The following is a 16,984-nucleotide window of genomic DNA, read 5'->3' as shown; positions in this document are numbered from 1 at the left end:
CACACAGTACAATACAGAGGAATATCGGACGCTCTCTAGGTACGTATATAACTCTGTGGATAACACGCGCCAAATTTAAAATGATACTACCATAATTGGCCATACGTGGTCTTCAAATATCTTTTTAATTAAAGGATGAGTGAAAATAGAAAATGTACTGGTACAGAGTACCAACAAACTATGCTTAAAAATGTACTGACGGTACCAATATCATCATTCATTCAAAATTTTCAGTCTTGTTTGCATCGACTACATGGCTTTGCTTGTTGGAAAGGGTTGAAGTCGTGGAAAGGAGTAAATACAGACGAATGAAGGCTGCTCCTGTCTTTACCAGTGATTGGATATAAGAATGAAGATTCTGATTTACACTTACATTAGGAAGTTGAGCAGCACACAGGTGAGCTAGAGTAGAAAGTTGTGTGCAGCAAGGTCGCGGGAGGGGTAGAGGCATGTAGATAGAAAATTTAAAAGCAGTTAGCATGAAAATAGCAATAAAAGATACCAAGGAAAGCAACATTGTGACAGTTAGTAAGAGAACGGTAGTTGATGAGGCGAAATGCCTCTAATTATACTCTGTCCAAAAATAGCTTTGTGGGGGGAACCCTTTCCACATCTGATGCTTACACCATACAAAGGGGGAGGGGGCAAGGCTAGTGTGACATTTAGGATCTGGAAGGTGGAGGTAATTGGAAGAAATAATACAGAACGTCTAACTTCGAAGAAACTGATTTAGAAATGGATGAAACGTGAAGTGTATAGTTGAAATTTTGAGTTAAAGATAAACCGACAATGTTTAATGTAGATGGAGATGTGTGTGTTTGATCAAGGAATACGGGATAGCTAGGTGCCTGGAAGATTGTGTAGGTTTCTCAGATGGACGAATTGAGCTTTTGAGGCATTAACCCCTTGGCTGCGGATTTCCGACAGTCAGACCTCACCAAGCTACGGGAATGGAACAAAAAGTGGCTGCTACAATTCAATGAGGAAAAATGTAAAGTCCTGCACATTGGGAGGGGATATCCATCATACCAATACCACATGGGAAACACTCCACTATCCAGCACAGAGGCAGAGAAAGACCTGGGAGTGTATGTGTTACCAGGTTACCAGTGAAGGCGAAATCTGTACCAATCGCAGCGGACGGGTTAAAGCACACTAAATTCCTCTGCCCCAGTGTGAAAGATCTGCAAGGTCAGAGGTCAAGCGCCGCGTAGCCTCCAGTCTCGAGCTGTGTACATCAACAGGTGTGACATCAACAACAAAGGAGCATCCAGCGACTACCACGCCACGGTTTTCTACCATCATATATTCCATTATTAGTTTTACGGACGATCTGTCGGACTTTTTATCACAACATCTTCGCTTCCTATACTGCTACTGGTGGTGGTGGTGCTACTACTACTACTACTACTACTACTACTACTACTACTACTACTACTACTACTACTACTACTACTACATCTCTACCCTCACTTCTTTTCTTCAGCCAGTCAACTCACCTCATCTTTATTTCCTTCAGTATTTGCCCTCCTTCCTTCTCTTCGCTTCTTTCTCCTCCTCCTCCTCCTCCTCCTTTCTTCCTCTCGCTCTCTCTCTCTCTCTCTCTCTCTCTCTCTCTCTCTCTCTCTCTCTCTCTCTCTCTCTCTCTCTCTCTCTCTCTCTCTCTCTCTCTCTCTCTCTCTCTCTCTCTCTCTCTCTCTCTCTCTCTCTCTTTTTTTCTTCATCCTCTTCCTCCGGCGGCAAGAAAATTGATATTGATGTGGCCGATACGTCTCAAGGCTTTTTCAGGCTCCGTGTTTATCACTAATCATCCCAAGTGGTTCTTTAGCCCCAGCCTCCTCCTACCACTCCACCCCATGCAGCTGCCTCCTCTACTCCATCCCCAGCTTCCTCCACTTCACCCCCAGTCTCCTCCCTTCCATCTCCAGCCTCCTCCTCCACTCCATCCCCTGCCTTCTCCTCTCCATCCCCAGTCTCCTCTCTTCCACCTCCAGCCGCCTCCACTCCATCCCCATCATCCTCTACTCCACCTCGCGTTCATCCTGTCCCTGCAATCCCCGCCGCCGTCTTCTCCGCCTCCCTTCCGTCCTTTGTCTTATGAAGTATCTTTTTTCTTGTTCTTGTTCTGCTTCTGTTTTCTTCTATTTTCTTGTTCTTCTGTCTTTTCTTCCTCTTCTTCTTCTTCTTCTTCTTCTTATTTTTCTTCTATCTTTTCTTTTTCTTCTTTTTCTTCTTCCTCTTCTTTCCCTCCCCCTTCCTTCTTTCTTTCTTTTACAACTTTATTTTCATTTCTCTTCTTCTTCTTCTTTTTCTTCTCCTTTTTCTTCTTCTTCTTTCTTTTCCTTTATCTTTCGCTGCGCGTGGCGGCTGTGCTCATCTCCGTCCCGTTGGCCCTTTGAGCCTGTGGTGGGAGAGAGCCCTCAGCCCGACACAGGCCAAGGTAACATTTAGGTCACCACAGTTTACCTTCCCCAAGTTTCTCCAGGTACCCTTTTATCGGCCATCTCGAACGGAAGGATGAATAGCTGAGTGGCCTACACGTCGACTGCCCAGGCCGGGATTCGAACCCAGACCAGCAGATTCGTAGTTATAGGGATGCTAATGACTGCACAGCGGAGGCGCCTTACTCCTCCTCCTCCTCCTACTACTACTACTACTATTACATTTTTTTTCTTTACTTCTTTTTTCTTTTTCTTCTTCTTCTTATTCTTCTTCTTCTTTTTCTATTTCGTTACTTCTTTTGCCGCTGCCTGTGACGCGCTTGTCTCGCCCTGAACACTTCTTCCTCTCTCTTTCTCTTAGTTTCCTTTAAGTGTTCCTAAATCAAGCTTGTCTTTTTTTTTTTTATCTGCTTATCATCTATGCAATATGTTATCCGCTACAATCGCCTACTACTTTAATTCCTTTACTTTCAATTTCGACATAATTACCAGCATTTCTTTTTATCAGCTTTTCCTTCTTTTTGCTTTTGTTATCATTTATGGTTAGCTTGACACCTCCTCCTCCTCCTCCTCCTCCTCTTTGCAAGATATTTTGGCGCTCCGTTCTTCTTCTTAGGGATTCCTTTTTTGCTTTTTTTTGTCTTCGTAATCTTTCCCTGTCTACGAGGAAGGCATTACGCTGTGTCTCGCTTCCTTCTCGAGCCCACCTTGAAATTCCCCTTTTGCAATTTCCCCTTTTAACAGTTTTTTCACTTATTTATTGTTGCCCTCCCAATCTCAGTACTCACTTAGAGATTCTTTGAGTCTTCTCTTAACGTTTTACCTTTTCTTTTGCAATATTCTTATAGTTCTAGACTAGCTTCGAGTCTTTATAGATTTCCCGTATTTTTCACATTTTATAAGCTTTATTTAGAGACTTTTTTGCTTTGTCCCTGCCTGCTCGCGTGAACACTGGCTGGTTTAATTTTCCGATATTCCTCACCACCAGAAATGTATTTATAATTCTACACTCTCCCTAACCCACCTCCGCACACTCACCCACCTCAACCCACCTCCGCACCTCAACCCACCTCAACCCACCTCCGCACCTCAACCCACCTCCGCACACTCACCCACCTCAACCCACCTCCGCACCTCAACCCACCTCAACCCACCTCAACCCACCTCAGCACACTCACCCACTCACGTCCCTCGCTCCCCTCAGCTCCGGCCAGCGTGTGCTACTCTCCCTGCCCCCGCTGTGTTTCCTTGGTTCAGCGTCAGTAATACAGCTCAGTCACTGCAAATATAAATCAGTGACCTGCTTCACCTGTTTCCCATCCACCACCTTCAACTTGCAGCTAGAAAAGACGCGAAAAATTGGTTGATGACATGAGATGTGCTCTTTTCAAGAAGACTATGGCTGCGGATTTCTTCTGAACCTCTTGCATATTTTAAGGGACTTTTTTTTTTATCTATATTTGAATGCTCTAGATTTGAGCTAATTCAGTTTGCAGTACAGAAAAGGAAAGTTTTGTAATCATATCAACTTCCTTAGATCAGTTGCTTCTTGCCACTTCCACCTAAGAGTACATACAAAAATATCATGTATGTTGTGATTATTACGTCAGTGTGAAATACTGCCGACACACACACACACACACACTGCTGCAGTAAGCGTCACCCTTCACCAGGACGCTCCCGGGATGGGTGGGGCTGGGTGTGAGTGGGCGGGTGCATGGTGGGTGGACAGTATTTACTGGAACGCTGGCACCTTCTCCTTCCTCCTCCTCTTTCCCCCTCCTCCTATTCCGTCCTGGCCACCGCCTCCACCGCCGCCACCTTGACTGCACTATCTGGACGCACTCAAGAAAGAGACGCGTCCGAAACACACCACCAGAGCTTAGAATTACTGGAAGAGCTGGACAAAGCTCAAGAGAGAAGCTTAGATGGACAAGGTAATCTTTCATCATTAAGCCATTAACATGTGCCCAAAGATATCGCATCTGTATGAAAGAAACAATAAAAGGAAAAAGGAAGAAAACAGAGTCGCTTGTCATGCTAAAATGTGCAACAGTTCAAGAGGCACTTTCGAGGTGGAGCCGCTCTCCTCGGCGCGGCTCAGCTGGGTCGGCTCTAGGCACTGTGGCGGCAGACTATCTTCTCCCTGCTTCTCAAGGGCTGGAGCGCGCAATAATTTCCTCCTGAGTGAAGTCATTGCAAGATGGCGGTATCTGTGAGCCAGCACGTGGTGAGGGGCTGAGAGCGCATGGGCGGCCTGAAGCTGCAGGTGAGTGGCACTGGGCGCACCTCGGTGGGCGGGTTCACGAGAGGAGGGGCTTCAGTTGGCTCCTGCCATCCGCACAGGGTGGATGTATATCGTTTGTCTTTCCCGTAGACGCTACAGAAGCGCGCTCGCTGACTAAGACTGTCGTGTTCTCAGACTTTTATCAAGGAAAGCTGAGGCCTTGTCTAGACTTTTTGCCGCTGTCCGTGTCAAAACACTAGTCATGTTTAACATGCAGGTGACAACACTGCAACTGAGCAGCACTTACTAGAAACACTTTGGTATGTATACTTACTGTGCTCGCTGTACTTGTGTGCGAACTTTGGTGCAGAACAGCCCTGAAAAGGAATGTTTTTACTTTTATTCCCTGTTGCCAACCCATACAATGGTACCAATGCAAACCACCATCGCATACCAACCAATCACACATGCAGCCCTCGAGGCGTGCACACCCCACTCCCTCACTACACCGACACACACACACACACTCCCACCCGTACTTAAACACCCGCCCACGCACACTACTTTCTCACACGCGGGCAACAGTACAGCGGCCACGTGAATACATGTTCTGTGGTCCTGGAGGGAAGGGCAGCTAATAAAAATCTCGTGATCAAACAAATTTAAGTGTGTGTGTGTATGTGCGTGTGTATGTATGTATGTATACACCAAGAAGATAAAACAGGATTCACACAGAGAAGTAAGTGATAGAGCACGCGACGAAATACTTTGCCGGTGATCCGAGCGGGCGCCGGGCAGCTGGTAGTGTCCAGGCCAGCATGTCGCGCCTCGCAACACTCAACGCGCCTCCTCCCTCGCTGTGAAAGTTGCCGTCCTCGAGCACAAGAACGCCAACAAAGAAGTAGCATGCGTAAGAGGATGATGCTCGGTCAGTCGCCAAAAGGGTGACCTCTTCCCCAGCCAGTCGAGGTGTGACCGGGAGGGAGGGACAGATTTCCTTACACTCGACACATAACACGCACGTAAATAATGATGATAATTGAAAAAAAAATGTAGTGTAGGAACGAATAATCAACGTATCCTTACCTGCGGCGTTCTGGAAAATCTGTGAACGAAGCGCTTACATACCCAAGTGTGTGAAGGCCCGCGTGTAGCTACAGAGCTGAGGCGCGAGAGAACAGACGGAGGGGAGGTCTGTGGCACTCCTACGCTTCATTATATTTAGACTTTTAGAGGCGGGGTGAAAACTATAAACAAACGAAAAAACGAAAACAAGGAGAGAGAGAGAGAGAGAGAGAGAGAGAGAGAGAGAGAGAGAGAGAGAGAGAGAGAGAGAGAGAGAGAGAGAGAGAGAGAGAGAGAGAGAGAGAAACGTGATGAGACGTGTAAGTTTGGGTCTACATGTGTGTGAGTGTGTATATGTGTGTGTGTGTGTGTGTGCAGGTCAGCGTGCTTGTAGAGCCTAGATGAGCGTGTGAGGTGAAGGGTGAGCTGGGCAAGGCAGGTCAGGGTAGGGCGGGCCAGGGCAGGGCAGAGGTAGCCTGGAGTAAATTGGTGAGCGTACAAAGATAAACAGCGGAGGGAAGGAGGTAGTGAGTGCGTGATCAATCAACCCATTGCAATTATTTGTTCGTCGGCCCTGCTCCTTCTCTCTCCATCGACCCGTTGGCTGAACAAACAACTCTATTACTTTCTTCACCAATTGACTTGCGATAATAACTAATTACGTTGTGCCTTGTCGATGCTCCATATTTCAGCTATTACTACTACCCTCTTGCTCGCCTCCTATACGACCAGAAGTGATGTTGAACTGCTCACCTCAACATTAAATTCTTGTTAAATAAACCCCATGCGTGTACCCTCTTATTTCTTAGGAGGCAATGTATAAATTCATGAAAGTCTTTGCCCGTTTCCGAAAAAAAAACTTGAATTATGCTCCACAACATTAAATTCTTGTTAAATAAACCCCATGCGTGTACCCTCTTATTTCTTAGGAGGCAGTGTATAAATTCATGAAAGTCTTTGCCCGTTTCCGAAAAAAAAAACTTGAATTATGCTCCACAACATTAAATTCGTATTGTATAAACGAAAAATATCTCCATTCCTCGCTATGTAGTGCATGCATAATTTTTTCTTCCTCACAAAAAAAATATTACTCCCTCGCCCGATTGTGTGACTACTTTGACAACAACAAAACATACTATATAAGCCTCTGCATCTGCCTTCGTTTCTTATTATAAAGTGATTAATTTTCATACACACACAACTATTACTATTCCTTTGCCCGGCGGTATAACGACTTCAGCAAAGGAAAATTTCTAATTCCGTATATATCAACATTTCAAAATCGCCATAAATAAACTCTATCCACCCCCCATTATTCCAAATACAACTTCCATATACAGCTTTTTATCCCCACAACACAGCGTCAGTCCCTTGTCCGAGTGTGCGACGACCTGAAAAAAATACCTTGAACTGTCAGATACACTTATGTAGCGTATAGTTACCATTAGCATGCACAACAGACGGATGGCGTGGTATAAAATCATGTTCTTCCTCTCTACCGGAGCAATGTAACAAATGGTTGGCGGTGGCGTGCGTTAAAAGGTCACGTCATGTATCCAAAACATCCGAGAATTACCTTTGAGAGATTTGTTCCTTTGCAGACTCTTTGAGCAGCCTTGTCGCTCATTACTATCATTTCTTTTCGCGGTGATTTATTTTTGGGTGGTGTTTGTCTGGCTGGTTGGTTGGCTTGTGTGTGTGTGTGTGTGTGTGTGTGTTTCTCATTCACTGTGTCTTACTGTTTTCTTGTTTTCTGTTTCATGTTATTTCTTTTCCTTTTCTTGAATTGCCGTGTCGTTAGTATTTTTTTTTCTTCCTGAGTCTCTTTCTGTTATGTCTCTTGCATTACTCATTTCTCCCTCCTCGCCTGTGTGTGTGTGTGTGTGTGTGTGTGTGTGTGTGTGTATGTGTGTGTGTGTTTGCTTTCTACAGCTTCCAATTCTACTCACAAATATACTCAACTTTACTCTTAAATATACTACGCCTTGCTAGCTTTTTTTTCCTGCTTCTCAATAAATCGTTTCCCTTAATCGCTACCCTTTCATCTAGTCTTGAATACTTCCGCTTAACCCCCATGATCAAAGGCATAAACTCTACCTTGTCATCCTCTGCTTCTCGACTAGCTATCCCTGCCATTCTCATATATTTTTACTCTACAGTTTATTCTCTTCATAAGACTGCGAAAACTCCTTTGAAGTCGATGCTTTGGAATTCAGTAGTCAAGCTCTTTTCCCTTTTAAATCTTTCCCGACCAGTTACGTATTCCTGCCGTCCCTGTATTTTTATTTTTACTATAAGGATTTTTCTGTTAAGTCGATGCTCTGGAGGTAAGAAGTCAAGATTCTTTCCCCTCAAAACCTGTCTGTCTGCTGTCTCTGTTCTCACACACACAGGTTGGTATTAAAAGACGCTTTGCCATCTCACATCACCTATCTCTAAAGGTCAAAGAGGGGATCAGTCGGGTTCTAATGAGTGTTTCTTTAGGTTCATGGTACAGAAGAAGGGTCAGACTACCACCAGGGTCATAAAACTACCCCTGGAAATGCCCACAACTCCTACGAAAGCCTTGTCAAATATGTGCTCTTGGGCGGCGAAATGTCTCCTGATACGTGTGACAGTCTCGCCGTCAAGTCTGTCGGGCTGCCCGCGGGAAGGAGCGGCGGTGTCTGTAGATATTACGAGAAATTATGTCTTCGAGTCACTAGCTTGCCTTAAAGGACTCCACTGTAACCTAAATAATTAATTGGCGGGTATTATAACTAGACTCTTAATACTATCACGGGATCTCATTTGGATACGAATTAATTATTATATCTCTTGTGGTATGAGGGAGGGGAAACACACACACACACACACACACACACACACACACACACACACACACACACACACACACATCCGAGGACTGTAAAGAACGCTGTAGTATACGTGTACGATAAAACGGATTCCAATACAAGTTACGTTAGGCACAACATCCATCTTCGCCAATTACCAAGTCTAATTAATCGTTTACGAGTATTTACCAGACAAATGATTATAAAGAACAGAAATAACAAGAGTGTGACAGATGATGAATGAATGCAAAGAGGAGTGAGTGATGGATGAAGAGGAGCTAGGCAATGGTGACGATGGTGGAGGTACATGTGCAGTAGAAAGGAATGGTAACAGTGACGGGATAAACGGCACAGGGAAGGTAAATGGTGCTGGAGGTATTGTGGCGTGAGAGATAGTGTAACGGTGATGGAAGGAATGGTACGAGGGTTCAAGGGAATAATGGGAATGCTATAGTAATGGTTGCGGTGTTGTGTAGGGAAAGACGTGCAGGGAGGGTAATAGTGATATTGATATGTGGTGAAAGAGGAAAATGTTATCGTTGTGGAATGCAGGGAAAAATGTATAAGGGAGGTAATGGCGGTGGTGATGGTGTGTGTGGAGTGAGAGGAAGGGTAATAGGAGAGGGAGAAAAGGCTATTTAGTAAAGATAAAAAAACGAACGAGGTGAAATGTGGAAGAGAAGATGAAAATACTGAATTATAGATGACACGGTTACGGGGTTCCTGTATAAGGGTTAATTAAGACAGCTGTAGAAGTTTGCTTACGAGAAAGATAACCATTAAGAATTTTTCGTTTAGTATAAGTTAGAAAAAAGAGAGATAGATATATTACATGAAGATAAGAGACGAGTGATTCTGTATATGTATTAGGGGTTAATTAAGACAGCTGTAGAAATTTGCTTACGAAAAAGATAACCATTAAGAATTTTTCGTTTAGTATAAGTTAGAAAAAGAGAGATAGATATATTACATGAAGATAAGAGACGGGTGATTCTGTATATGTATTAGGGGTTAATTAAGACAGCTGTAGATGTTTGCTTACGAATAAAAAAAAAAACCTAAGAATTTTTCGTGTAGTATAAGTTAGAAAAAGAGAGATAGATATATTACATGAAGATAAGAGACGGGTGATTCTGTATATATAAAGTTGATGACAGTTTCAGAAATTTGCTTACGAAACCATAAATTTTTTCGTGTAGTATAAATTAGAAAAAGAGAGATAGATATATTACATGAAGATAAGAGACGGGTGATTCTGTATATATAAAGTTGATGACAGTTTTAGAAGTTTTACTTACGAAAATAAAATAAAAACACTGAGAATTTTATATGTAGAAGAAATGAAAAAAAAGAGAGATAGGTATTAGATGAAGATAACAGACGGTTGATTCTGTATATATAAGGGTTAAGACAGCTGTAGAAGTTTGTTTACGAAAAAGAAAAAAAACAACACTTAGAATTTTCCGTGTAGAGGAAGTGAAAAAAAGAGATATAACGTAGATGATAGATATGAGATGAATATAACAGACGGGTGATTTTAAAGGGGTTAAGAATGCTGTAGTAAGACATATGAGCAGGAGGGAGAGAAGGGACTTGTTCAGCGGCGGAGGGAGGCAAGCAGGGAGCGGGAAAACAGTGAAACATCGCCGCCACACTCTCCGCCAAACATTATCTTTTCTTAACCCTCGTTCATCACATTATTTCTCCTTCTTTGTCTTACATTAGAGATGAAGAGAGAACAAGTACACGGGGAATACTATAGTAGACTAAATGCGACTCGAGAATGCGCGCCGGAAAAAGAAAGATGAACGTAGGAGAGCGAAAAAAAAAGTTAACTTATATTTTCCTTTTGCATTACATCGGATCGGGATGAACAAGTGCAAGGGGTTAAAAAGGTCGGCCACCTGCTATTAGAGAATGCTACAGTAACGTTAAGGAAATACACAACGTAGAGGAAAAAATCATTGTTAGTTATTTTGATCTTTCTCGACGTTACATTGGAAGGAAAAAAAAACAGAGGCCGACTAAAAAATACTCCAAAATGCAACTGTAATATAATAAAAAAAGGCAAAATTAGGCATATTCACTATTTTTTCCCTTTCAGCATTACATCGGAGGGAACAGATGCAAAGGAGATGAGTCGACTAAATGCGACTTTAAATGCGTCAGTACCATTGAAAAAGCAAATCGTAAAATAAAATAAATGAGAAACGCAACAAAAATTAAAGTAGGTAGTACATAGAAGGGAAACGAGTCGACTAAATGCGTCTTCTAAATGCATAAGTACAATGAAAAAGTAAATTGTAAAATAAAATAAATGAGAAACGCAACAAAAATTAAAGTAGGTAGTACATACAAAGGAAACGAGTCGACTAAATGCGTCTTCTAAATGCACAAGTACAATGAATAGGTAAAGCGTAAAGGAAAACAAATGAAGAACGTTAGAAAAAAATAAAGTAGGAATGCGCCCCAGTCGGAAATGAAGTCACCGAGTCAGTAGCCTGTCTCAAGCGACTCCACTGTAATCTAGAGAATTAATTAGCGTGTATAATAACTAGACTCTTAACACTGTCACAGGACCTCATCTGGATACGAATTATTATTGCTCTTGTGGTATGGGTGAGGGGAAACACACACACACACACACACACACACACACACACACACACACACACACACACACACATTAATCTTCACACCGAACCTTGAATTTCGCGATGTGCTGCCGTCAACATTTTTATCAATTAACTTTACTAATTACTAAGCCTTCAAGACCTAGGGGTTAATAAACACAAATGAAGTGGAAAACAAACGTAGTGAGGTTGCTAAATATCATTACATGACCAACGAATTTCTTGCACGGGGGCATAATATTAAAATGTACATCAATGAGGGACAGAAGAAGGGTGTCGGCGGGAAGAAAAAGAATAGAAATAAATGTGTCACGGAGGAGAAAGAAAGTAGAAAGCTTGTCTCGAGGGGGAAAATTAAAGTAAATATTGAAGTTATGTCATATAAACGAAGTAGTCAAACGTTCGTCAGGGGGAGAAAATAAAGCAGAAGTAAAGTAGGTCAGGAGGAAGAAAAGCAGTGTTAAGTGGGTCAGGAGGAAGAAAAGTAGTGTTAAGCGGGTCACGGGGAAATAAAGTAAAAGTAAAGTGGGTCAGAAGGATAAAAAGTATAAGTAGGCCAGGAGGAAAAAAAAAAGTAAAATGAAGTATGTTAGGATGAATAAAGTAGTAGCTACCGTACATAAGTAAATAAAGAGGAAAAAAAAGTAGAAAATAAGTGTGTCAAGAGGGAAGAAAGTAGTATATAAGTTGGTAAAGGGGAAAAAAGGCAAAGGTGGAGTGTGGCAGAGGGGAGGACAGGCAGTTTCAGATCAGGGAAGGAAATTAACCACAGTCCCAGAACCAAAAAAACAGCGGTGCGTCGGGGGAAGAAAACAGCGCCATGCCGGGAAGGAAGGCGGCGGAATGGCAAGGGAAGGGGAGCGGCGGAATGGCAGGGGCGAGGAGGAAAAAAACAAAACCCGCGGGAAAAAAAGTAAGATCTATCCAGGGAGAGAAAGTAGCGGTTTGTCGGAAAATAAGACGAACATCAAGATTTTTGGGAAAGTAGCAAAATGTACATCAAATAACAAAAAATACCAGTGTCAAGAGAGAGCTTAATTTGAACTTTAATCTATTGAAACTTAGAATTTGTTCGAGTATGGATGTCTGGCATGAGTGATTGAACCCGCGGGAAAAAAAGTATGATCACTCCAGGGAAAGAAAGTAGCGGTTTGTCGGAAAATAAGAGGAACAGCAAGATTTTTGGGAAAGTAGCAAAATGTACATCAGATAACAAAAAATACCAGTGTCAAGAGAGAACTTAATTTGAACTTTAATCTATTGAAACTTAGAATTTGTTCGAGTATGGATGTCTGGCATGAGTGAAGAGGAACAAAGTAATTAATCGTCATAAATATATACTGGTATTTAGCTGGGATAAAAGATCATACTTCACCGCTAAGAACAAAAACAGTATTGTAATTGTGCGAAGAAGAATAAAGGAGGAAAAGGACGCGTGAGAGTAGCTGGAAAGAAAGACAGGACGCACGAGCATGTAGCATCGCATCGAGAATCGTATCGTATCGTATCGTATGTAGAACAGTTATATACGTAGAAGGTGAAATAAGGAGAATATAACCGCATCATCGTTGGGAGGTGGCGGGGTATTACTTCAAGAACACAACGAATAGGAGTAGCCACGTATTGCTAAATTAGGGAGAAATAAAAAAAAGTAGTAATGTAAACCAAAAACAATTTTAAGGTAGTACAGGAAGATAAAATGTGAACTCCCCGAATAAATATCAACATACTCCTGCTTACGCCTCCGTAGAGCACTAGTTAGCATGCCTAGTGACGAATTCACGGGTACAGGTTCGAATCCCGGCCCGGGCAGTCGGCTTGCAGCTCACCCAACTGTTCATCCGCTATAGCTGGGCGTGGCTCCAGTGCTCATCTCCGATCCGTTGCCCCTTTGAGCCTGTGGTAGGTGAGAATGTGAAATCCGGGATTGTCAGTTACTTTTCCAAGGTTTCCCTAGGTATCCTTTTATCGACCAACCCAAAAGGGAGGATGAACAGCTGCCATGGTTGAGCTGCACGCTGACTGTCCGGGCCGAGATTCGAACCCGGGCCCGCGGAGTAGTAGCCAAGCACGATGACCACTAGACCACGGAGGCGCACACACACACACACACACACACACACACACACACACACACTACAAAGGTATTTCTTGGGGGACAGATAATACGTTGAAAAATACTGTACTTACGGGCTGGGCTCTCTTTACCTATAGGCGAGAATGGTGACCCCGTGGACTGAATTATATCTCTTTGGGTGACGCTGTTCGCCCCTATGGATACAGAGGAGCCTGGAAATGTGCCGTGGTGTGTTACGTTGGGGAGAAAACGTTACTATACTGGCGGTGGTGTATTATTAATGTTATTATACTTGTTTTGTTGTTGGTAAGGTGGCGTGATGGTAGCGGTGGTAGTCCTGGTTGTCGGGGGTGAGAGTGGTTGCGGTGGTGGTGGTGGTAGCAGCAGTAGTATTTGTTAAGATAGTTGTAGTAGTAGTAGTAGTAGTAGTAGTAGTAGTAGTAGTAGTAGTAGTAGTAGTAGACATATATTGATAAAAAAAAATCGTCTTCCTCCTTCGCTCATTTTGTCTTTCACCTCCTCCTTCTGATTTTCTTCCTTCATAATCATTATCATCTTTCTTCTCCTCTTCCTCTTCCTTCTCGTTCTTCTCCAATTTCTCCTCCTCCTCTTCTTTTTCTCCCATTTCTTCTCCATATTAATGATAAACGTATCCCATTAAACATGAATTAACACATTCCGTTTTGCTGAGAAACAGCATAAAATAATTTTTCTGACTAATCAATATTTGCAGTCAAGAAAAATGCATAATTAGAATCATTTTTCTATATATTTTTTCTCTTACCAGTAAAACAGTGAAGGTATTATTATATTGTTAGATAGTAGTTGGCTGGAGGTCGGTGGACGAGAGGGAAAGAGTGCGATGGGGCTGGAGAGCTTGTAGAGTGTGTTGGGTAGGAAATAAAGGGTTTGGGGCGGAAGTATTGTTGTATAAATCATATCGGGCTGGAGATAAGTGTGTTAGGATAGGCTATCAAAACCGTCGGACCTGAGGCAGACGGGGGAGAGAGATATATTGAGGTGGATGCGCTGTGTACTTGAAAGATCGGAACCAGAGTGTGCTGAGCGGTAAACAAAAGGAAACTTAGGTGGAGGCATTTACTAATTCGTTTCTGGTGAGGTAGACGAGGAAGAGAGCCGATGTCTGGGGAGAGGATGTGCTGTGGGGGATATTCAGTGCACTCAAAGGATTGGATCTAGAGTGTACGGAGCGGTAAACAAAAGGGAAGAGAGGAGGAGGCATTGGCTAGATCGTTTCTGGTGTCGGTGGAGGCATTTGGCTACATCGTCTCTGGTGGCGGGGGAGGCATTTGGCTACATCGTCTCTGGTAGCAGGGGAGGCATTAGGCTATAGATCATCTCTGGTGGTGGTGAAGGCATTTGACTGGATCATCTCTGGCGAGGTGGAGGCATTTGGCTAGATCGTCTCTGAGGGGCTGGGTTGTAGGCGGCGGTGGTGTAGGGCGCCTTGAATCCAGACCTGCGGCAGCTGTTGTGTGGCAATATTAACGGGTCCAGCGTGAGAATAAGCGGTGTCTGGGGTGCGGCAACGAGTTCTGAGGGTGGACAGAGGCTGGGGCTTGTTGTCAGGTACGAGAATAGCCGCAGGAGGATGGGAGAAGCAGGGAAGGGATGCGGGATGATAGGATGGTGCGGGGGATGGGGATAACCGGGAAATGGTTGGATAAATGGAAGAAAGAAGGGACAAGGGATGGATATGTGGGGGAAGGAAGGAAAATAGTCGGACGTGGAAAGATGGAAGCAAGGAAGGTATGCTGGAAGATAAGAAGGAGAGGAATAGGCGGAAAGGGGTACCGGGGAATAGTTGGATAAGAGGGAAACAGACGGGAAAAGGGATGGATATGTGAAGAGAGGAAGGGAATAATCGGAGGTGGAGAAATAGAAGCAAAGAAGGACTGGATAAATGGATGAAGAAACGGACATAGCTAGTGATGGGATGGATAAATGAATGGATGAGGGAATATGACGGAGGTAGAGAGAGAGAGCGGTTAGGATACATGGATAGAAAAAAGGGATATAGCCATTGATGTTATGAAAGAAAGTAAAGGGAGAGATGGATATTTGGATGAGAGGAATATAGCTTGTGATATTATAAAAGAAAGAAAGGGGATGAATATATGGATGAAGAAAGGGACATAGCCGGTGATGGTAGAGAACAAAAATAGTACTGATAAAGAGAGGAAGAAAGAGGTATAAACAAAGCTGGAGGGGAAGAAAAAAAAATGATAGGAAGAGATAAAGATGAGAGAGAAGGGAGAGAAGGGAGAGAATGATGCCTGTCTCGTTAGCTCACTCAGGTAACATAAGGGGAAGACTGTTACACACACACACACACACACACACACACACACACACACACACACACTTTCACTCCCCCCCCTCCCCCCCCCCCCCCAGCGGCAGTCTAGTCAAGTGTATGGGTGGTGCGCGAGTTGAGTTTTACGCGTCAGTGCTTCGACAAAATATCACTCTTCGTTTTCCTTTTTTTTTTTTTCATTCCTAACCTTTCCTTTTGTTTCCCTGTCTCTTTTTATTTCATTCATTTTTTTCTCCTTCTTTTGTCTGTCTGTCTGTCTGTCTGTCTGTCCTACGAATACTAGTTTTACCTCCCTGTTCCCCAATCTTATCTTACCTGTTCTCCCTCTGCTTCTTTTTTGTAACTTACCTTTCTGCCGCCACCCCCCCCCCTTTCTCTCTCTCTCTCTCTCTCTCTGGCTCGCTCGCTCGCTCGCTCCCCGTCCTTCCCCCTTCCCTCCTGACGCAGCCTCCTTAGCGTGAACCCGAGTGTCTGAGCTCATCACTTCGTTTGTGTGACCACCGCCTCCCTCTATTGTGCGGCGGGTGCTCGTCCTCCTCGGCTCCCCTCCTCCACGGCGACCCCTGACACCACCGCGGCGACACACACACACACACACAAAAAAAAAAAAAACGGTGAGAGAGAGAGAGAGAGAGAGATTTTACTCCTTTTCCGTGTTATTTTTACCTCGGGTTAACAAGCTGTTGCACCATTTTTCTCGTACCTTAAATCCTTCTCTCGTTATTGCCTTACGAAACTATCCGGAAAAAAACTATTAAAAAAAAAAGAGTCGAAAGGTGTAAAAATGTAAAATTTCACAACGAATCAGTTTAATCTCAAAGCTCTTCGTCGGGGAATTAAAGAAACATTCCAATATTTATCTGACGGAACTCGTAAATACGTACAACCCTCTACGAGCCGACCTTCTTTCCTCTCCTTCTTGCCGCTCCCCTCTCCTCCGGCCTCCCCGGCACGCGCTCCCCACACCCTCGCCTCCACTCAGGCGTTGAACAAGTTGATGTCTACATTTGATTGCAGGTAAAATGTCAGTATAACCCTTCACATCTCTCTCTCTCTCTCTCTCTCTCTCTCTCTCTCTCTCTCACACACACACACACACACACACTGACACACACACAGCTCCGGTAGCTCAATCGGTTAGAGCGCCGCGCTGCAAGCTTCACGAGCAAACAGGCGGTGGTTCGAGCCCCGCTCAGGCCGGATTCTTTCCGTTGACTAGGAGTGGTTACTGTCCCCCCTTGAGCAAGGGGGATGGGGTGTGGTGTGTGAGGTCCTGGCAGTACCCAGAGATCGACAATAACGAGCACTTGCTCACGTCGCGAAGGTACCTGCTGGCGAAAGCGAGTCCAACTCGTGATCAGGCCGTGGT

The 16,984-nt window shown here is 43.8% G+C and overlaps 1 protein-coding gene across 1 annotated transcript in view; it reads left to right on the top strand.

The window, feature by feature from the left end:
• Window positions 1-4,754: 4,754 nt before the first annotated feature.
• LOC127007352 (uncharacterized) overlaps window positions 4,755-16,984 on the top strand; it is a 208,165-nt gene continuing 195,935 nt past the window's right edge. Inside the window, exon 1 of the mRNA XM_050878219.1 lies at window positions 4,755-4,988. The gene's annotated coding sequence lies outside the window, so the exon portion shown is untranslated. The remainder of the gene's footprint in view (window positions 4,989-16,984) is intronic.

Source organism: Eriocheir sinensis, chromosome 3 (genome assembly GCF_024679095.1).
Source record: "Eriocheir sinensis breed Jianghai 21 chromosome 3, ASM2467909v1, whole genome shotgun sequence".
Classification (NCBI taxonomy): Eukaryota; Metazoa; Arthropoda; class Malacostraca; order Decapoda; family Varunidae; genus Eriocheir; species Eriocheir sinensis.
This window is presented reverse-complemented; position numbering and strand designations above follow the sequence as displayed.